We start from the raw sequence: 24,529 nt of genomic DNA on the forward strand, positions 1-24,529 counted from the left end.
AATTAAAGCTTAGTGAATGTCCATCTCGTGCAACTGTATTCAAATGGTCTAAAGATATTTTTGAGGTTACAATCCTAATAGCTTTATGCAGGATATGCAGTGGCATCACTACGGGGGGGGAGGGCAGGCTGCCCCTGTGTCATCCGCTTGTAGGATGACTCCCATAATGGAATTGCAGGGTTTTTTTAAATGTAAAGCTAAAATCCATTTTTAAGAATATTATTATTAAGACCATTATTAAGACATTTGTAGACTTAAAATCAATTTTTAAGACTACAAATTTGAAAATTTTCCTTGGAGGGAGGACTCCTGACTCCCCCTTACTTCCCCACATCATGGAGCGAATATTATACCCAAGATTAGGTTCATATTGTCAAAACTTAGACCTATCAGTGACTTCCTCTTACACAAAAAAAAACCAAACTCATTAATTTTCCTTGTGTTTGAGATAGATTTGAAATAATTAAGGCCCCATCAATTTCATACGCCCCTTACTTTTTAGGCATTACAATGGCTCTACACATATGCAGCAAGGGAAAGTTATATAAAAAGCGTTCAGTTTTTATTTGTCTTTTGATCATTAACGTACTCAAAATTTTGTAACAACAAAAATGAAGTTGTTTCTGAAAGTTGTATGAATTTATGTTTTTCATGGAACATTATTTTTTTCATTTGTCGAGGGAGGAGGGGAGTGTCACCACAAATTACTACACCGGGTGTCACCCATGCTGGTTACGCCGCTGAGAAAATGTCTTAGTATTTTATAGTTTTCTTTATGTATTTTCTCTGGTAAGATTGTATTTTCTTTAAAAAAAATATTTTTTATGATTTTTTTTAATATTTAAATTTATTTAAACTTTTAAAATTATGGAAAAATGATTATTTTTACATTTTTTTCTCGTAATGTTTCACCACAATTCGAAAATAATCCTGAGTGCAGAGAAGCATAAAAGACATTTTGTGACCAAATTTAGTGAGTGACACTCTCCAGAAAAGCATTGAAAAAACAATTTAAATTTTATTTCCGTTACCAAAAATCGGCTTTTTGTTTAAAAATTGTGACCATAATCTTCTTTCTTGCATGTATTTTATTCCTAAGATTAATTGGGGAAATCAGCATTCATTAATTTTGAATTTTACTGTGAAAAAAAATAATAAAATCGAAAAAACGGGTTTTTCGAAAAACTCGAAGGTCATTTAAAATAAGAGTGAACATTTGGCTTTTTTTTTTAATTATTATTATTATTATTCGACTCCAAAATCATCTTCCAATTGCTAGTCGAAAAAGCCGCAAGGGTAGTTTTCCCATATAAATCCGACTATTGGCTTTAGATTTAAAATCAAATAATTACATTTTTTTTTTCAATTTTTCAGATGGTCCATATTATCGTCAGTGAGCGATGTAATATTTGTACAATTATTGTCTATTCTATATAAATGTACCAGAGAGTGTGTGTATACAAGTCTGTGTGTAATTCAAGTTTATATTTTTTAACATGCGTTTTACGTCAGATTTTCATCAAATTTGGAAAGAGGCATCTAAACATCGCCATAAGAGAGGTTTTCGAAATGTAATATGCGGCAGTTGCACGGACCCGGCATTAGCAGATTAGACGCCCACAAATATGGAAACTTCCCACAGCCAAGAGGATTCAATTACACCCCCCCCCCCCCACACACACACTAAATGACGGATCTAATATTAAGTTTAGAACTTAGGTTAAAATGATTCATTTTGCATTCCATTTATGCCATGATTCAAAGCGACTCTTAATGATAGGGCAGCTTTGCAATAGACAAATTATCTCTTTTACCTAGTTATAATAATCATTAGTTCTTAATTTTGGACAACTGTTCCATATTTTAGGATTATTTCTTCCGTTTGATGCCAACATCTAAAACTATCAAAATATGAGTAGTATATTACAATCGAGTCAGCGGTTACCAACCTTTTTTCCCTTGCGAACCCCTTTCAAAATTCGAAAAAAGCCGCTAACCCCTCGTGAAGTAAGTAATACGTAAAAAGTAAAATTTAAAAAAGAATTGCACGTGCAATAAAATTTGGGAGATTTTTTTGTTTAGTAATATTGATGAGTAGTTCATAACAAGGACGAAAACATCATTGGAAAATATGAAGCACAAATATTTCTACAAACTAAGATAATGGCTAGAAAATTAATTTAAAACAAATTGACAAAGAAACAAACACTCAGTAATTATTCTTTGTTGAGATTCCTTCAACTTTGGAAAAACTCTTGATGGGATAGTTGTGGAATAAAGAAGCCCAAAGTTTAGCTCAAATGTCTGCCAGTTTTACTCATACAATAAGTTCAGTATTTAATTTGCTTCGGTATTTATTTTTTCATATGGAAACGTTGTTTAAATTGATAATAAAATTTAAAAATTATTTTTCTGACACAAAAGATGCCTAAAACAAATTTCTATGAGTAAATCTGATATGACCAACACGAAGACGGGCTGTTAGAACTTCTTCTCTTTTGGTGACTTAAAATCTTTCGTCGATGGCTGGATTGAGTAAGGAGCAAATGAGTAATAGACGAATAAAACCGCTTGAACTTAAGACTTCATCTCAAACAGCAAGCATGTTAAAATTCCACCATTAAAATATTATTTTCGCGAACCCCCCTTTATACCTCTAGCGAAACCCCAGGGGTTCGCAAACCACCGGTTGGGAACCGATGCAATAGAGAATTGTTGCTCAAAAGTTCCCGGAATAAGTTCTTTTTGTAATGAACTTATAATCACTTGTTCGTAACAGGGCTGCGGAGTCGGAAGGAAAATAGCCGACCCCGACTCCGACTCCGGGGTTTCGAAACACCCGACTCCAACTCCGACTCCGGCTTTTTTATTTATTTATTTTTCAATTCAACCCCTATCCCCCTCATGAGAAGGGAGGAAAACCTCTATACAGAGATTGAAATATTAATTTGTTTCTTATGAAATTTAAGCGCTGTATTTTTTTTTTGTAAAATTAAGAAGCATACAACGTCAGAAATTGAATTTGAAAATCAAATTGTTTCAATAATTACGATTTTAAAATTGAAATCACATAATCATCCTATTGTTAAAAAAATTTGAAAAGGTTTAACTTGCTCCCCATTAATGTTTAACGAATAGATGTTGACAAATCGTGTGATTTTCAAAAACGCTTTTTTTGCTAAGTCAAAAAACCTTTCTAGAGCGAGGGCGGTCCGCTCCGGCCGAGATCCATCTGGTGGGTGACACCTCAAGTATATTTCAGAGTTTATAAAAACAATACACATACTTTAATTCTGAAAAAAAAAATCCCCAATAAATTTGAAATTATATTTCATCTATAAAATTTCAACGAAAATAAGGCACTATACTTGTATTGAGGGAAAATATGGGGTACATGTACGCTTGGAGAAAATTTTACAGAAAATGCGGCAATATACAGCTTTGTACAAATAGCTTTTCTTTTTCCTATAATTATTCCCTCAATTTTTAATTTTAATTTTACTGGCTGCTTTAGAATTAATCTTGAAATGAAGATTTTAAGATTAACTGCAATTATTTGAGTGTTGTAACCAAGATATTTGTTCTATTTCATACTTTTGTTGAGAATCAAGCTTGTAGATGTTGTCCTTAAATTGAAAAGACAGATATATTTTATCATGTCTTTTAGATTTGCGCCTTTGCACGCCAACACTAAGTTGAATTACAGAACACCGTAAGATACCTCTCGAACTACGGGCTCCAACTTGCTCAAGGGGTACATTCCTTCTACAATTTTATAACTGAGGTAGAAGTAAAAAAAATGTTATTATTGTTGTTTTAAAGTGATTTTAAAAAATTTTATTATTGTTGTTTTAAAGTGATGAAAAAAATATAAAATGTTAGGTAAGAAAACCGTGCTCACAGTTGCTATTATTTCAAGAATGTTGAAAAACAAGCAAACTAGGGAACAGCGTAGGTGGCTATTACAGAAAATTCGATGAACAATCAAGCCAGCTGGTTATTAATGACAGTTGTTTTCTTATTAGTAGGCTTTTATACATGTAATCGAATCAACTGGTAGTCAGTTTTTCAAAAAATGCCAGGAGAGTCAGCGAAAATTAAAGAAAAAAAAGTAGACCGGAGTCGGAATATTTTCTACCGACTCCGACTCCTTTACGCCAAAATCAGTCCGACTCCGACTCCACAGCCCTGGTTCGTAAACACTACAGTTCTCTCTCTCTCTCTCTCTCTCTCTCTCTCTCTCTCTCTCTCTCTCTCTCTCTCTCTCTCTCTCTCTCTCTCTCACACACACACACACACACACAATATTTTTTACTGAAGTTTGTGTTTAAATATCATTTAAAACATTTTAACCATTAATAAATGATCGTTGTTAAACCGTTCTTCGTCATTTTCGGTTTTTTCTTCTTTTAATCTGCATTGGTTTTGCTTTTAGAATAGTAACAATAAGTTTCAGATAAATTTCTACGTGTCCTCTGAAGGAAACAAAAATATGAATCCCCTTAAAATGGTTAAAAGTTTGTCGAATTTTAAAAAAAAAATTAAAAACAAAACTTTTCAGGAACCTAGTAACTTTTTTTTATTGCTTTGCAAACAGAAGAACAATAAAATGAGTTTTTTTCCCCCCCCTTGAATTAAAACTTTAAAGTATATACATTTTCTTAGCGTCCCCTCTGAAATTACACATATGAGCGCGTACATGCTCTCCCCCTTCTCTCTCTCTCTCTCTTTGCTTTTAAACTTTTGTGATCCGGAAGCCCCACAGCAAAAAAAATATTTCTGCTGATATCCTAACCAATAGCCAGTGCTGCGGATGAAAAAAAAAACTTTAGAGGACTAACCCCGGGGTTTGGGGGAGGGAGGGGTAGCTAAAAGAAAATGTGGTTGGAAATCGATTTATATCACATTTGCGCAATTTTTACAGTAAAAAACTAAATATATTGGATGACGGCATGCCCTCTCCCCCGACACACACAACTACAGCATTGCCTGCAGCTATTTTAAACAAAACCAATGAACAGCAATCAAAAAATGCACTCGCATCAATACGATGCAAATCGCATAAAATGTAAACAAGATGAGTAGCCAACTGAAACTCATTTTAGAAGTTGAAAGCTTCTATGAGAAAAATCAATCTCTTTTTCTATTCCTCGGTTAACTTCCCTTCAGACAAGAACGAAATTCGATTCTGTTAACCTTTAACAAGTACTAAGGTTACATTTAGTTAGTTATCAGATATTATTCACCTTGGGAAAAGGTTATTGAATTGCAGCATGACGTGTTATTTGCTTTCGACCGCTGAAGTAGGGCACGAATAATTAATTGCGTATAACTAGTATTTGCATAAACTAGCAGCCCTTTTTAGCCTACTTTCCAGTAAAAGTCAGGGAAGGAAGAAAAAAGCATGAAAGAAATTTTAATGCATCTTGAACATATCGCGAAAAAACAAAAACAAAAAAAATGATAATAAATAGATAAATAAAATAAGTAAATAAATATCGAAAAATTACAAACTGAAAAGTAGGGTATAGTAATGAGGGAATATGTGTCTATTGGTCTATCTACCCCCTCCCCCCGTTCGTATTAACTTTTGAGTCATTACTAGTACGATTCCTTTTTTTTTTTTTTTTTTTTGATCGAAAGATCTCGGCGGGGACACCTCGTTCCCATATTTTATTTTTTGATTTGAACAATTTTTCGTTCAATTTTGAACAGTTCAAAAAAACTTAACATTAGCGCGTACGAGGAAATTCAAGGCAAACATAAATCCCGAACATAGAGGCGAATTTGATTCAAACAAACTTTGTAGGAAAAAGTTTTTGAAGAATATTAAAAAAAAAATATTTTTTTGATTTAAACAATTTTCCGCTCAATTTTGTATTGGAAATTGCTCTTGATAACCAACTCAAAACTCCGACTCCGAGAATTTTAGGGAAGTCGACTCTGAATCCGGCTCCTGTACTCGAAAATTAGTCGGCTCCATAGCTTTGGCGAAAACTTAGACGCGGAGAGCAAATGACTAACTCCGACTCTTTGAAATTTAAAGTCTTCGACTCCGATTACCTTATTTCAAAATATGCCCGACTTCGGCTCCGCAAACATTGGCAGAGTTGCTTACTTTAAGGGAAAACAACCGATTCCGAGTCTTCTCCCGAATCTGATTGTTTTATCCCAAAATGAGATTGACTTCAACTTCGCATCCAGGGAACTTTGTACTAATTATTGTTGATGTGATATTTTTTAAATTTTCACGCGAAGTTTTAATTTATGTATTCGGTGTTTGCCGGAGAAATTCGGAGTTATTTACGTTTCTACATGAAGATATAAGATTTTTTTTTTTTTTTTCAATAATAAAAATTACTTTTTTAAGTTGATATTTTGTTTTTTTATTTATTTATTTTTTTGAAAGTACATGTGTTCATTTTTTTTTATTATATTTTTTTATTTATTTTATTTTTTTGCATCAGGGTAAAAACAAACTGGTTTGTTTCGGCATAATTTATTTAATTATTTTAATGAGCTTACTATTTTTCTTTATCGTCTTTTTTTTCCTTTCTTTTTTCCTTTTAAAAATGATTAAAGTCTTTTTTTTTTTTTTTTTTTTTGGATGGAAAAAATATATTAGCTGCTTTGTTTAAAATTTCCTACTACTTTATTTGTTCGTTTATTTTTTTTTTACACATCTATTTTTTCAGATGAGCGAGGCGTATTTTTCTTCCAGATATCAAGCTATTTTAGCTAGTCGTGCGCTGTCAATCAAGTTTTTTTTTTTCTTGTATCAGCGCACGACTGCCGCATTTGAATTGTATTATACTGTTATTAATGTGAAAGTGACAGAGGATTTCAACAGTGGAAGATACAAGGGGAGGATCGTGGGGGCCATGACCCCCCCCCCCCCCCTAAACCGTCGGCAGTAGTATTTGTCCACATTGCGTTCAAACACTCTATGAATAAAAATGTAAACGTTTTCAGGAAGTCTTTTTGATTCATTAAATATTTTTGAAAATAAATTTTTGAAATACTACTTCTTTTTATTGTTTATGATTATTTCTTTGAGCAATCATGATTGCTTATTGCTTTCATTTGACTGTTTTTGGCGTGCTATCATTTTTCCCACCGGCGCGGCGCCACCCTCTGCCAGCACCACCCGTCGCGTCGGCAGGCCTCACGATGCTGCTCCTCTAGCGAAAACCGTCTCCAGGTTGCGTCCATATCCTACACACACACGCATACATACACGCACCAACACACACACAAACACATACACAAACACCACCATACACACACATACCCCTACACACATACACACACGCATGCATACAGACATCTACACATACACACAAATACACACAACTGCCCACACATACACACACGCATGCATACAGACATCTACACATACACACAAATACACACAACTGCCCACACATTCATGCCTGCACACAGACACAAACACATATGCTTACACACACATACACATACCCCGCCCCCACGCACACAAACACTCATACACACAACTACCCACACACTCATGACTGCACACAGACACAAACACACATGCCTACACACACACACACACATACCCCCCCCCCCCACACACACATACAAACACACACTCGTGATTGCGAAAAACATAATTTGAATTCAAGATGACAAAATTCAAATTTTTTTTTTTTTTTTTTTTAACGTTTATGTTTCTTAGGGAGCTTTGACACCCAAGCAGTTTCTGGAAATTTTCGTTCCTAAAACCGAGGGTTCGTTCATATGGGGGGGGGGTCATTCTTTGGCATGACCCCCTCCCCTAAAATAGTTGCTTGTATCCGCCCCTGGATCTCAATAGCACTAATTAAATAGGAATATCTAACGTATCAAATGACTAGTTTTGCTTGATAAGACGATGATATCAAACAGCACCTACCTTGTTTCTTACCAATAAGTTGGTTTTTTTTTTTTTTGTCTTAGTCAGGTTTTAATTTTTAAACTTTTTTTTTATTTTACGATTTTTCGTTTTAACCTGCGATGGACAACAAAAAAGTAGCGTGAGTAAATACACACACAATAAGCAAGCATTGTAACTTGATATACAAAAATGTAAAATGTAATTTACTGCTTTTTGTATCAAATTGATAGAAAATTTTAATTGTGTAAGATTGATCTTACTTAATAAGAGTATACTAGTAATTGACACTAAACTTGTTTTTTTATCTTTTGTTCCCTTAGTCGGGTTATTAATCGGGTTGCCCTTAGTTTCGGGTTTAGGGTTTCCCCGCGCTAAAAAAGAAAAATCAGTTAAAATTGAGATTTAAAAAGTAAAATCGACTCTTTCTTTTGCTGAAGTCGTTTAAAATGTAGCCTATGCTACTCGGGCTATAATAACGAATCGATTGACATCTTATTCATAACAATTGGATAAATAGAGGCACTACAGTGGAACATACGTAAATACTGCTACAAATTTGACTGCGAAAATAAAAAATAAATTTAAAAAAATCGTCTCTTGCTATTGTTGAAGTCGGTTAAAATGTAGCCTATGTTATCCGGGATATAATAACGAATCGATTGACACATTTATCAAAATTGGATGTATAGTTTAGGTGCCTATGGTAGAACATACACAAATACAAACATACATATATTACTAAAGATCATAACTCTTCCTTTTGGCTGCGCCGTATTCGGGTGAAAAAGGTTAGTGTCGGATCTTGACGACATCTAGAAATACTTTAAGGTGGTTTGCGAACGCAATATGGGATTTTTGAAGACAAATAAATCTTTTATGTTCCTTGGGCTACTCGTCAAGCTTTATGCAAAAAAAAAAAAAGAAAAAGAAAAGAAAAAGAAATGTTGAATTTAAATTTTCATAGAAATAGTTTTCCCCTTAGGCGAAAAGTAATTTACAAAAACCTAGAATAGATATCTTTCATTTAGCCCAGAGTCTACATGGCCCATTGAAAATTATGTTAATTCCGCCTGTGATTCTTGGATGCTGAATAATCCAGGAAAGCCAATGGCGATTTACGGCGTACCAACGGTGGCGGTGGTAACAGCAGCTTTTACGGTTTCAAAAGAACTGGTGTGCTTTCCTGCAATTCAAACATTTTTTAGGACTGACTTCATGTCAAGTTATATCACTGATCGGTCAGATTCCCAATCTCGTGGATCTATGAGTGAATCTGTTTGTCCCAGCATCAACCATGTTGGAAGAAAGAAATAAAACTGGATGTACCTGTCCTAAAGCAGATTCAGTTGCTACTTCATTGAATAATTCAGATTTAGAGTTTCTTATTGAAGATAGCGCTATGTCTCAGCCAAATCCACATACGTCGCTGAGCACTTCTCCAGATCATTAACGACCTTACCCTAAAGCTGGAGAACGTCAAATCAAAAAAGGATGGAAACGGAAGAGGTCTACAGAAACACTCTTTGATGCTCCAGTCAAAAAGGCTCTTCAGGAAGAAAGAATCTTAGCAGAAAAGCAAATATGACAAAAAGACCTCAAAACATACAACAAATCTGTGAAACCAAGAAAAAAGGAGGGTAAACCCAAAAGTACCATAAAAAAGAAGAACGGAGGCAAATAAAATAATTCGTTTTTCAGCATTTACTTCTAAAATCGGTTAAACCTTTTATATGGTGTAGTGTGACGTACCTAATTTTAAAGCAATTACAATAATAATTTCGCTTTTTCTCATTTATTGGTAAGTTTTACTTGCTTATTTAAAGCATCATTGAGGCTTTATGTCAAATTTTCTGGGTCTATTATAAGTTTTTCTCAATTCGCTAACTCACCCCATACGGCTCACCAACTTACCCCGTGACGGGCAAGTGTGTAAACTCTGCGGAGGTTCACAAAACATTATATAAAAAATAGACAAAGCATAGTACTGTCAAAACAAAAATACGACTTTATTGCTAATACCATACAGATTATCCAAGCAATAAAAGAAAGTTTCTACTTTATTTACAACCTTTAAAAAAATAAAGTTTTAAAAGTTCCATGTTGTTAAACAGAACTGCGCAAAAAGTTAATTTATATCTTTCACGTTTGTCTTAATGAAGGTTTTAATGCATAGAAGGGTTAAGCAATGGTTTTGAGATTTAAAAAAAATAATTAAACAATGTTTAGGGTAGACCGGGGGATTGCCGCCACCTCGGGAAATGCCACCACCCCTGATATTTGAGTCAAGGAAACCGGACAGCAGGCCTGACAGCTCCTGACCTGTAGCAAACGATGCTACAACCAATCCCCCAAATCGAAGGCAGCCATTGCGCGCGTTCTTTTTTTCTTATAGTGTCGAACGTTGTTTTGAAGAAGTTTGATCTTATTTTTCCACTTTAAATAAGCTGAGGTATGTACCTTTAGATGCTACAGTAGCAGCATTTGCTTCGAACAACCCTAAACTAGATGTTTTAGCTTACATTTTAATCAACAATATTGATCACTTCCGTTTGTTTCGATGTCTTTAACCTACATTTCTTCCATCTTGTCGGATCGGGGTTATGACGCCACCTCTCCGGGGGTAATGCCGCCATGTTGGCGGCATTAACCATGAAGCATATTTCCACTGGGCAAGTTACTTCAGTGAGAGGAACAAGGGACCCTCGGAAAGTGATGTACAGTCGACTCCCGCTACAACGCGATTCGACTTACGTGAAATGGCTATAACGCGAATTTTTCACGAGTAACGAATTTTTAAGTTAACGCGAATTTTTTGTCTACAACACGAATTTTTTTGAAAGGAAGTATCAGCTCAGTTATAGGCTCCTAAATATTGATTTCTTGAATGTTATTACATCCCTTTGAGCATCACTGACAGCGTAAGTTCCCACATCAAACTAATCTAAAGTTAATAAAATATAATGGCACCTTAGTGGTACCTTCATTAAAAGTTTGTGAAGATGGGAAGATAAGAAAAGTTTCTAATAACCAAAAAAAATGGGGAGGGCTAAGATTCTCGATATGCTTGAACAAGTACCAAAATAATAATTAAAAAAAAGACGTCGACGGTAGCGCGACAATAAATGTAAGTGAATCTTCCATCTGTACAATTAAAAATTAAAACAAAAAGGTATCCGTAAAAGTGCAGAACTTAATTTCGGTACTGTAGCTTGTAGAGCAGTCTAGCAGAGTAAATATTGAAACGGAAGCTGCTCTTGTATTGTAGATTAAATAGATCAGGAAGAGGGGATGTTGCCACAAATTGAAACGTTATGAAAGAAAAGACAAAACAACCTTTTTTTTTTCAAATGTATTAGATAAAAATAACGATCTTATCATGGAGCACAAATCATCATTTTTTAACTCATAAATATTGTTACTGTATTTACTGTACAGCTCTATCATAGTGCAGCATTTTATTATTACTACATATTGTGTGTACCGTGTTGTTTTATTTTATGTCTATCCCTCCCATTGATCATTCATTTATGGCATCTTGTATTTCATGTTAAACAGTTATTTATTTTTTAAATACAGTAAAAGTTCAATTCTTTATGAAGGAAACTTTAGTGTATAGTTGAGGAATGCTTTAAAGCAGTTTGAAGGGAAGGGTGTTTATAAGTGTCTAAAAAGAATTTGGTATGCTTCAAAAAATTTTGTATGCATACGTTTTTCCACAACGCGAAATTTCGACTTACACGAGGAGTCTTGGAACGCATCCCTCGCGTAAGTCGGGACTCGACTGTATAGGTCAAAAGCAATTTTTTAAAGGAACGCAAACGGGTTCTTGTAAACTGTGCTTAGTAAAAACAGAGCTAGTTAACAGAAGTTAGTTTTAACAGAAGAAACTGGTGAAGAAAATAATACTGTAAATATGAGCAATGTGTCTGAAGGTGAGTTACTGGGTGTAGCACCTTGCTCATCAAAGCCCGTTCAGGAAGTGCCTCAAAAAACGTATCTTCAATCGCTAGAAAAGTTTTCACCGATTCCAAAATTGGCAGCAGAAAGGGTAGAGGAAATTTCTAAAAGTAAAGGCCACTCGTCAAAACTCCAATGAAGGCAGTTATGGAAGAAACAGTAGCTAAAAGAAAGGCAATGACATTGAAAAAAAAAGTCGGAAGAAAAGCTGCAGCAAAGGTTTTGGGAATGTATATCACAATTGAATCCAAATGGAAAGAAAGAGAAAGCAGTGATAACACGGCAAAAGAAAATGAATGAATCAGGGCGGTCATTCCAAGCTCGTCAGCTTGCGAGATCGAGATTCTCGCTCACGCGATCGGTTGTGATGTAGAAATGTCGCCAAGTAGTATTCTAATCTACTCGAACTTAGCTTGCGGCTAAGTTCGAGTAGATTAGAATACTACTTTGTGACATTTCTACGTTACAACCGATCACATGAGCGAAAATCTCGATCTCGCAAGCTGACGAGCTTGGAATGACCGCCCTGTTAAGAAAAGGTGCAAGCGACTTTTTAGTTTGGAAAGTTCTTCAGATGAGAAGGACATCGACGTCAAAAAGTTTCGTGACGACGAACGAAAATGATGACCTTTTTGATCCAAGCGATCCAAACTTCGTGTACTTAGTGCAATATTGCTTTGTGCGAACGAACTCATACAATTGCACTTGCTGTGGCAAGTGGGTGGATTTAAAGTCTAGCGATGCTGAAACAGCTGTAAACTGCATTTGTGATTTTTGTAAATTTTAAGAAAAGCAGATGAATTCAAAATACTGTTTTTTCACTCGTATAAACTAAAAATATCATTTCTTTTGCTTTTCAATTCCTATGTTGTATTGCTAATTGCATATAGGATTTTCAATAAATTTTCCTTCTTAGTCTTTTAGTCATATTGGCTAGTGGCGGGATTACCCCAGCTCCCTGAGTAATACCGCCACAGTGCAGAGGTTAACAAATTGATGTTTAACGACTATTTCTTTTGTAGAATTATTAATAACAAATTTTGTATGCATTCCTAAAATGGCGTACAATAATCCAAAATATTGATCTAGCTCATAAATACGATTTTTGATGGTGATAAAAATTGAAGTTCCTAAAGGTGGCGGCATTCCCCCGATCTGTCTTACACTGCGTAGAAATGAATTTTGGTTTGTGGTCATTCTATGACCCCCGCGCGTCCTAAGGTTTTTATTTCTCAGCTATTCCTTTCGGCTCGTCACTCAAAATTTAAAACTTCGTTTATGTGTTTATTTTGGCTAATTTTTCAATATTCTTGAAGTTTTACTGTCTGACCATGGATTGTATGGAAAGACAAACATCCATTTTATAGCCGAAAATGGACGAATCTATTATTTTTTAGCGATGCCAGCTTTTGCAGATGCAGAGTTTCATTCAAATAAGCGGAATACTGGCATCAAATTTTTACTTTTCCTCCTCATTCAGATAGATTCTTCTCATCTGGACGTTTGAAAATTCCACACAATCCGTTGTCGGACAGTATGTCCTTTGCTCCAGAATAAAAATTACTTTCTTGGCTCTCTTTTTCACTACTCAACAATCGTTTGGCGCAGTATAGCCTACTAAGGCTCTTGCGCCAAAAAAGAAATCAATCAAACCAACCAATCAATCAAATTAAAGTTTCCTTAGGAGAAGCGCGTTCTCTCGGCTTAAAATATGTTTAGTAATTTGTTATTCTGTTAACTCTTTTTAGGTTACTGCAAATGGGAAAAGTTTTAAAGTGGCACACGTCAATATTAAAGAAATTCAACCAGTTTCGAATCCATCAGCGACTTCACCATTGTGACACGGTTCAACTTCGATAAACGAATTCCCCCACCTGTGACGTTTATAAAATAAGCTTCTTGTCAAAGCAATGAAAAATCGGCAATGCTGCCGCCTTCTGACGTGACATAAACCAGGGCTTCGCAACCGGTGTGCCGCGGCACACTGGTGCGCCGCGACAAGGAACCCGGTGTGCCGCAGTATTTTCGTAGTTATATGAAAAGAAAGAGCCTTGAGGTATTTTATTTTAAAGTTACGACCAAATAGCGTTTGTATCGTTCTGTAACTTCTCAATGCACCCTGTCGATCATGTGCAATAAGACATACCCAACAAGGGGAGAGGCGGGATTTGCAGCCGCGCCTCTTTTAAACTTCTTGTGATCCTATTATTTTCAGTTTTTTAAAAACGGATTTTAATTTCCAGGAAATCAACTAATTATACAGAATTTTTTCTTAATCTTTTGCAAACGGGAGTATTTTCCCCTCTCTCAGGAATTTCAGCCTCAGCTTTAGCTTTTGTTTTCCTCTTTTCCAGTTCCGAAACTAATTTCCTCTTATCGTAGTTTCTCAAAGTTCGATCCTGAGACTTAGTAAAATAGAAATTAAAACCATACACTGTTTCCTCCAGCGTGAAGTTCTCATGGCAGAACTTACCAGATGAGCTGAAGTCAGCTTTGGCTGAAGTCGTGAATTTCATAAAATCAAGGCCACGTAATTCTCGCCTGTTCTCCGTACTTTGTGAAGAAATGGGGGCAGATTACCATTCTCTACTTCTTCATACAGATATTCGTTGGCTTACATGTGGTGAGGTATTATCAAGAGTTTTCGAATTGAGGGACGAGGTACGTTTTGATTTCAAAAAACGAAATGTAGTACGTCAGTTTGTTGCAAGACAAATATTGGCTGGCAAAACTAGCGTACATGGCTGACATTTTTGAAAATCTTAACGAATTGAATCGGAAAATGCAAGGACAAGGAGAGAATTTGGGTTGCATGTACAGACAAGCCAAACGGATTCAAATAAAAAAATCAGCTGTGGAGAGAAGAAGTAGTTCGTGGCTCATTGGACATGTTTAAACGGACCGCAACATGGTATGTGAAGAAAATGGCATGGAAGAAAAGCTGCTGAATGTGGTGGCAGAACATTTAGTCATACTTCAGGAGAAATTACAGCACTATTTCAAGAATAGTAACAGGGAACAGTATGACTGGATTCGCGATCCATTCTCTTCATCTACGGATGTATCAGTTAAAGACCTTTCTTTGAAGGAGCGAGAATAATTTATGAACCTCAAGAGCGACCGTACTCTAAAACTTAAGCTGAGCGAAGTGCCTTTGGACGAATTTTGGTTGCTGGTTAAAATTGAGTATCCCACTATCTCTTGTCTTGCTATTGATGTGCTGCTACCATTTTCAACTACATATCTTTGCGAACTCAGTCTCTCAGCCCTCGCACTTATAAAAAACAGTAAGAGATCATCTCTAAAGAGCCTGGATCAAGAACTTCGTGTAGCTCTTTCCAGCATAGAGAGCGAACATCAAACGTCTTTGCAAAAGTTAGGAGCTTGGTTTTAATTTCTTGCTTGCTTCTTTCTTGAAACATTATTTGATAAATCGTTCAATTTTTGCACTTTTATGACATGTTTGACAGAAATGCTTTGAAACATATGAAGCATAATTTTCTTTAAATAGCTATAGTTTTGTTGTTCATTATCAACCTCAATACATTCGAAATATTTCTGCTTTCTAAATAAGTTTAAATACACTACGTTTGTTATAATTGTTTCATTCATATGAAAAAGGTGTCCCCCCCTCGTCTTTTTACCAGTGAATGATAAAAACATTTCTATATTACCGTTGCGAAATTAACTTCAGTGTGCCCCGTTGATCTAGAAATTTCTTAAGTGTGCCGCAAAGTAAAAAAGATTGAGAAGCACTGACATAAACAACGTTGGATGAGCCATTATCTCCTGTTCCGGAAGCAATAACAGGTGCCTCACATAAAATTTGCCCCAGAGATGAATCATTCTTCATGAAACGATTGACTTTGAAGAAACGAATATTTAGATATTTGGAATTCTCTTCAAAAGAAATTCCACTTACATTAATGAAGAATGAAACATTAATTCCTTGATGCTTCGGCAGAAGGAGAAGAACGTATGCCACAATTGATCCAATTTTCTCCAAAGAATCTTCACTGTCACGGCCTTACTCACAATCGTGTATAATCCTTCAATGTTACCACGACGGTTGAAGATAATCCACTGATTTGATATTCACCATCGAAAATGGAAGATTATCCAGGAAAAAAAATCAGCGGATTATAGCTTCGAAATTTAACCACCGATTTAGAGGTTTAATTCTGCGATTATGCTCTCTAACACATGTTTTACACCTCCTTTTTATTTATAAACAGCAATGGCCGCCGGATTATCGGAAAACTTATGTGATTTTCTGTTTTCACAGCTTATGAAGAAAGTAACTGACAGGTAAGTTGCTTTGAAAATATATTTTTAACATTTGCAATGGTATATTTAATTAAAGTTTTAATTACTAATTTCGTGATCACGCTATTTTTTATTACGTACTGGAAGTATAAAATGTCAACAAAACGTGTTTTGCATTTAATTTATGAACTTTAGAAAGAGAGATAGTATTTCTTTACAGAGATATTAATTTCTCTTTTTAAATTATTATTAAGAAAAATAAATCTGTTTGTATTGAGTATTTTACAAGTTCTCTCATTTATTTTTTCCCCTTCCTCCTGGATTCATACTTTTAATCAGTCAAAATCTTCGGAGAAAAATTTTCTTTTTTTTTGAAAAGTTTTCTTTTAAGTTTCACAATTATTTTTTCCCTCCTCTTCTTTCTCTAAATTTAATGTTTTACCCAAAAAAAACTTGCTTGTAATTCTTCTCATGTATCAGCATGCAAAGCCAAAATGTACCTTGTCATCTCTGTAATTATGTAATGTTTAAACTAGAAAAATATAGCTATTCAAAGTAAACTCAATAATGTTCTTTTTTAATTATGATTCAGCAGTGTCAATAATGACTATTCAAATAATTTTTAAAAAAAGTTATTAATTGCGACGACTATAAAATCTTAATTTAATGCGTTTTATAGCTGCAGTGCTGAGTTAAAGTTAGTTTTCGTACTTGCTTTGTGCAGGCATACGAATGATATACCCAGTAGGGCTGGGTGATGCATCTCAAAAGACCGGTGTGCATCCTGCATCATTTAAACTAGTTGAAAAATTTTCTCCAAACCGATGCTTTGATCAATACCGCACCAAACTACAAATCCAAGCACTGATGAACAGACACCGGTCTACGATCGTTGCCGTTTTAATCTCTTGTCTCAAATCACTGGCAGAAGCCCCGATGAGAAGTCACTGTGACCTACCAAAAATTTTCTTAGTCGAAAATATTTTCTGACAATTTGGTAAATTTGGAGACTGCACTGCATTTCATTTTATTTTTTTAATAATAATAATAAACATGTTTGTGTTCATGCTGGTATTTTTCATTCGGTAAACTTCAAAGTATCATTCGACAAATTAAAAAATCGCCCCCTCCCAAACATTTGAGTGCGTGACTTCTCTGTGTGTAAGTATCATAAACCAACAAAAACCCCACACTTCCCCCCAAAACCTGCAGGAAATGAATTTTTTTAGCTCTTAACAAAAAATATATTTTGATGAACTAAGTTTATCGTATAATCACTCACCGCAAAAAAAAAGAAAAAAAGAAAAAAAAAAGCAGTGCTGAAATTGCAAAATAGCAGCTAAGCTTACATGCACGAATTTTGGGTCTTCGAGTTACATTTTTTTAAATACAAGAACATGAGAATGTTTCTATTAACTCACATCTTTTTGCATGGAAAAGCAGGTTCATTATAATCTAAAAGCACATGTCTGTAATATTTATTGCTACATTGCACTTTTAACGCTTTTTTTTTTTTTTTTTTTTGACAATTTCTAGCTTGTGCAAGAATGCTAGAATATGTTTGTAGTATTTGTATTTTTTCATCTATTTTGTAAAATTTAAACAAGCAGTTATAAGTAAAGCTCTGAAAAAAAAAGTACATTGCGATGCATTGTAACATATAGGAATTTCAACCTAATACCTAGGGCCGCGCAGAGTCAAGGCGCACTCCTTGTCAGTTTGTTTCCGGGTCCCCCCCACCTACGTTAAACTAAAATTTGTTCCTCATCGATTTGGAGGCGGGCCCCCTTGTTCCCAACTAGTCGGATTAGCCTCTTGTTTGCCCTTAATGTACCTGGTTCATAAGTGGCACGTGACATATGGAATTCTACAATGTAAAACAGGTGAACATTCCTGATTTTTTTTTTTTTTTTTTTCAGTACCTTGCCACAGCGATCCCGGTCTAAATTTTGGTGTGGCGGAAGAATAGTGTTAGAGCTATAAGAAATATATTTTTTTGAAGAAATTCTAAGGAGACATGTTTCGAGATATTCAAGGTCAAATGTTACGGTGACTGACCTTGAAACTTAAACTTGTGGTAAGAAAGTCATGTTTCATGTCAATAGAAAGCTCTATTCTTTAGCTTTATAATGGTTTTTGAATTTTTATTCTACTATAGTTAGTAGAGAAGTTACAGTCATTTGAATAACACAACTTTTCGGGGGGGGGGGGTTCGCACTTTTTCAGTTTTTAACAGCCCTATATTTCGTAAAACTTTCAAAGTAGAATTCTAAAAATTGGCAGAATTACTTATCTTGTCATATGTGTCCCTCACACCAATTGTCGTTGAAATCAGAGATGGTGAGGTCAAGAAGGTGATTGATCTGACATGGAATTGCCCTAATGTGTTTCAATTTAGTAGTAACATTGCTTGTTCTAGTCTATTTTTTTATTCAGCTTACAGGTTGAATTATTTCTTGGTAATTCATTGTTGTATACCTATGTTTATTTGAATGTATTTTAAGGGCGTGCTTTCTTACTTTAGCCAAGTTGAAGTAAAGAGGAAAATGCATGGAATAGGATGAAAAACATTTTAAATTGTGCAGCTTATAATTCTGGGTAGAACTGATTGATGATAAAATACTCATTTTTATGTTATTTTTTATACAATTTAAACATTCTTGTTGTACATAATGAATGAATAAAAAAATATTTTACTGAATCTTGTATTTATTGATGTCAAATAGTTAAATTATAATATTTCATGACAACTAGATTGAATGTATTTTTTACAATTATGTTCCAATCAACAATATATTATTTCATTATGCAACATGATTGGAAAAATACTTAAAATATTACTGAGGTTTTACTAAGGATTGTCACTGAGCAATAGCAAATAATTAAGATAGCTCAAATTTTATGCAAAAAGAAAGAAATGAGTAATGTAATTGCAGAAAAAGAATTTTTATCATATATAGATGGATAAGAAACGTTAAAATGTTTTCATGATTTGCCATACCTCCTTCTAATTTTTCATATTTTTAAGTCAAATTTTAATTTACATTATTTCTTTTAAAAACTATTCAAGAAAAATGTTTTATAGATTTTTGATTTTCAAACGAAAACTTTAATTTTATTTAAATTCATTTTTTTCCTTCGGTGCATTGAGTGCATACCGTAGATAATTCATGATGGTGAATATGGGTGTCAGTTAACTATAATGAAGTAGGCTCATGTACATCAACAATTGCTCAGAAATCTTCAACTGACAACCACAAATTATCTACTTCAGCTTCCATCCTATCTGTCAATTGGATGGTGTTAGATAAAGACAGAAGAACTAAATGTCATATCCATCGTTTGAAAACACTAGATGTAACTCAAAGAAATTATGAGCAACGTAAACCTCACACAATAAAGTGGTCATTACGCAAAAAAATGATGAAGAACTATAAGTATTGTATATACAAAAAAAAAAAAAGTAAGGTATTTTGTAAAACGAATGAAACATTTCTATTAAGGATAGGCCTTCTGAATTTTGTTCTATATCCTTTTGACCACTAACGTCCTAGATTCCAAATTGCACGTGCACTCATAAAATAGGGGGGAGGGCATGAAAATTTCATTGGCACACAGACTGTGGCATTGAAATGCATTAAATGCTTTAATTGAAATGATTATCTGAGCATTTAAAACCGATAAACCAAGCAATTGGTAGTTGCTGGTGGTCTCTGAGGGTGTCAAGTGTCAAGGTAGGGCCGTCTTAAGAGATGACGACCACCCCCAGGGCGAGTATTTTTCCAGCGTGGGGGTGCTGACCAACTTCGTTTCTTTGGGGGGGGGGACGAAGAAAATTATAACATTTCAGTACAGTAGCTTAACATCCACACGGGTTGTCGATAAAGGATGTCACACATAACCTTACACTCTCCCCTCGTCACATCTCACGCAATGTTAGAAGAACATATCGCTATAACGAACGCTTTTATTTGGACCAAAATGTGTGAAGTCACATTTCTTCTAATCCCCACCTTCCCCCTTGAGACAAACTGTCAGAAGTTCATGAACCCCAAAACCAAGGCCCGATTAACCTTTGAAATTAGAGGAAGCTTTGCCTCATGTCCGCCCCACCCCCACCTCCATTTTTTATTTCGGGAAAGTTTTCTAAGACTTCCAGGCACATTGATGCAAAACTCACTAGCGCGGCAAGTAGTATTTACAAAAGTGGCTCAGCAGAATTCAGATTAAAGTTTATTCCAATTTCCTAAGAGATAGAAAGTTTGTACATTGCATATGTACTACTGCAATTTTCGGCAGATAAGGGTGGGGGTATAAGGTGTTAAATCAGATTTAACACTTCACAAAATAAATGAAATGTTATAAATGTACATTGTAACAGAGTTGGACCAAATCCTTTATTTGAAAATAAATTAATGATTACATTTTATTAAATATATCCTCACTTTTTATAATAATTTAATTCTTCCAAGCATTTTTATTTAACAAGCTTTAATGTTAGCAATCTCTTTAAAAATGCAATTAAAAGCAGAAATTGTAATTGTTAAGTACAGTTCCCCAATCATATTTGCCCCCCCCCTGAAAACTTTGAGGGAATGCTCGAGCCTTTTGCGCAATCAGGCCCTGCCCCAAACCCTCCTCCTCTACCTCTTTCAAGCGAGACATCATTTGTGAACGGCTCCTTAGGTTTGCTCTAAGTCACCAAAATAACGCTAACAATTGTTATAAGGAAAAAGCCCGGCTCCCTCCCCCCCCCCCCCTCTGGATAGAGCTATTCATGATTTTTTAATGATCATGTATGTGTTTAGCAAAGACTTATATCGCACCCTGGCAAGGAAAGTGACACACTTCAAAATTTGGGGAAACCGTTCTGGATATTAATTTAAAATCTAAATTAAATTCTCTTTCTTGACACAAAAATCGCACAAAGTTAGCTAACCTAATTGGTGCGTGGAGGCGTAGAAAGATATCATCAATAGTGACACATCATTAAAATTTCATAATTTAGAAAAATATTTTTCGAGCTTTAAGTATGGCATTATGTATCCATACTACAAAAACTAATTAGTAAACATCAGAATAAACATTCAAAGCTGTATAAGAATGAGGGCAACAAACTTTTGCCTATTTTATGATCCCTACACGTAACGCTGTTCCGTAAAAGTACTGGAGGAACTGAATTACTTTTAGAGTAATAGAAAAAAACTTGTAAATACAAAAAAAAAAAAAAAAAAAAAGTATGCTTTTTTTTTTCAAAAATAAATAACAGTCAAAACAGTAACATAAAACGTTGTTTCAGTCAGTTATTTAATTATTCTGTAGATAATCATACTGGCATGCAAAAAGCTTTAATTTTTGTTGAGCAATCACGATTGCTTATTGTTCTCATTTGACCGTCTTTGATGTTCCGTGCCTTTTTCAACCACCACCGTCACCTACAGGCGCGGCTCTGTCCTCCGTAGCCGCTCGTGGTCGGTGGCGTCCATGTCCTAGACACACGCACGCTCATACACATACGCACTCACACACATACACACACGCCAACGTGCATGCACACAGATCTACGCACACACAAATGCCTACACCTACACAACTAATACATACATCTCCGTTCAACAGGAGGGAAGACTTGGAGCGACAAGAGCCGTGTCTAGAAACAAGTGAGTAGAGTTGTAACCAATGAGTAGGGTCCTGTCGCAACTCGTGATTGCGAAAAACATAATTTGAATTCAAAATTTAAGAATTCAAATTAATTTTTATTTTTTTGTTCCTTATTTTATTTCTGCAGAATAAAAAGGCATATTAAAAAAAAAAGTATTGAAATGTGTTACCCAGAGTTCAACTGTGGCTTCCAAAATTGTTCGAACGCTTTAAATGTGTGTGGTAAAAATAAAGTACCTAGGAATTGAAATAGTAGTTCAATACTTTTTCATAGTCTCTACGTGATTATTCGCAACTCCAACAAACTATAGGGGGCGCTGCAGCCACTGTCTAATGGCCGATGACAAAGCTAAAACAAACACACGCTGTAACATATAAATTGCTTCTAAACATAGGAAATGATAGATATTTTTGTTCGCATGTATTATTTTTTGTTCTTTATTCATTTGAAAAGATTTTACAAAGTCTTTTGGTTATTCTGACCCATGTAGAAAGAGATTTAAAAATCAAAAAGTATTACGAAAGTAAAAAATTATGCAGAACACACAGTAAGTTGTTCTGAAGCAGCCATTTTTACGATGTTGAATTCGGAATTCATAAATTTTTGGTTCGCTTCGAACGGCATTTTCATTTTGTACCGTTTTTTCTATACATTAGTACATATTAAGTTCAGTTTCGTGACATTTCCGGCATTTGTTGACATTTTTGTCACATAGTGCACATACGTGACAGACTGTCAAGAGTAACGTTTAACACTAGATAATTTATTTCTATGACTATATGATTGGATATCAAAAGAAATCATGCATTTAATTCATTCGTCATGGAAATGATTTACCTGATATGCGAAATCTTGTCAAGATATTTTATTCTTTCACACAATTTTAAAACCATAACCCTATAAACAGATTTTTGGCGAACTTTTATTTTTTATTGTTCAAATTCTTAACGTTCTTTCTGGATTTTCCAATCTGTTCCGCGATAAATATTTTCAAGAAAATTTATTTGCATACTGTCTATTTCAGTAGGATACTGTAGTAACAAAGGTTATTTAAATCATTTATGTGGAATTAGGTTAAGGAAAAGTGTCCAGTCAATGTTGTTAAGTTCGTTTTTTTTCATTGAATTGAAAAACTGATATTTATTCAAATTCACTCAGAACAAGATAAATAAAATGTGTACTCACAGTTTATATTTATATCATATATTTTTGATGTTACGCTGTTGCGGATGACGATTCCAAATGATGAATTACGCAAATAAAAAAAAATACACATAAACTATTTGTTTTGCCCAAAATGAACACATGGAACGCAATGTTTTAATTTTGTCGGCAGTTTTGTAAATCTCCGCAAGGTAGCGTATTCGAGCGCTGGAGTTGCGAATACCAACCCAACATTTTTTACAATTGACTATTTGAAATTGGTCAAAAAAGAGGTGACAGAGAAATATTTTCAGAAAAATTCGAAATTAAAGTTATCGTCTGTCGTATTCTTTTTTTATTATTTTTTCAATGCGGTGACAGTTAAAAAAATCTTTTGGCATTAATTTTTGCTTGTTTACTTCAAATTCTAAGTATTATTTTAAAAATGGCTCACATTCGCAAAGTAAAAATTTTGTTTGCGAATTAAAGTCGGAAATGTGTTAATTCTTCATTATATTCGAAGTAAAACAGTTCGAACTGTCGCAAAAGTAGTTCATTTATCCCATACCACTGCGTAATATTTAATTACCGCTTTAAAGGAGAAAATTAGATCGAAAATAAGGTGAGAAATGGTTGACCAGCAAAGTTAACAAAATGCGATTAGAGATTCATAATTAGAAAATCTGCGAATGCTGCGAGAATTTCAGTAGAATATAATGAAAAATGTTCCTTCCAATTTTGCGTGTAACTGTTCAACTTGATTTCAAAAAATGTTTACTTAGTGTGAAAAACAGAAAGTTCAGGATTTCCTTGGCAAAATCAAATGATAAACTAACCCGAAAAGTATAGAAATAGACTGAAAATCTTAAAATACTTTTAAGTTGAACGATTGTCTTTGTAGCACACTTTTTTTTAGGGAAGGAAGGTGGGAGAGAATTTCTTTGAAAATTATAGAACACTCTTCTTCTTCCAGAGCGATAACGATGGCCAACTGGCAACCTTTCACAGTGTTGGTCTGAACCCTCATCCCTAAAACACGGATATAGAACGGTCCGATACTACATGTGTTGGGAGCGTGGCCAAGTGCCAACGGCTGAAAAACGGACAATAGGCTTTTTATTGAATTTTTTTTCTAAATCATGCTATACAGCAGAACCTACCAGGGCTACTAGTACAATCTCTTGCCCCAAAACGGAGGAGAAGTTCACCTACCATTTGTCCTGGTTATCTCCAAATTTTTAATTTTGCCACTTGAATTTCTTTGCTTCTCACTACCTCAAATGTTCTTTGGATTTTGATAAAATTATTTACTATTTTAAGATTTCAGAATTGTAACAGATGGCTCAGGCATTAGATGTCATTGTTTCTGACTGCTGTATGCTGTTCAGCTGAAAAAATGTTTGTACTGAAATTTACTTAGTTTAATTGTTTTGGACTTCTTGTCCTTCCGTTGCCCTTAACAAATATATAGTTCATATGTTTAAAATAATCATTTTTAAAACAAAAGGTGAAATTGTAATGATTGAACACTCCTGTATGTGTCCTAATTTTTACAGAATTTTCCTTTTTATAGTTTGGCTGAATTTTTAGAGAGAACATGATTG

This window comes from Uloborus diversus, chromosome 4 (genome assembly GCF_026930045.1).
Source record: "Uloborus diversus isolate 005 chromosome 4, Udiv.v.3.1, whole genome shotgun sequence".
NCBI lineage: Eukaryota > Metazoa > Arthropoda > Arachnida > Araneae > Uloboridae > Uloborus > Uloborus diversus.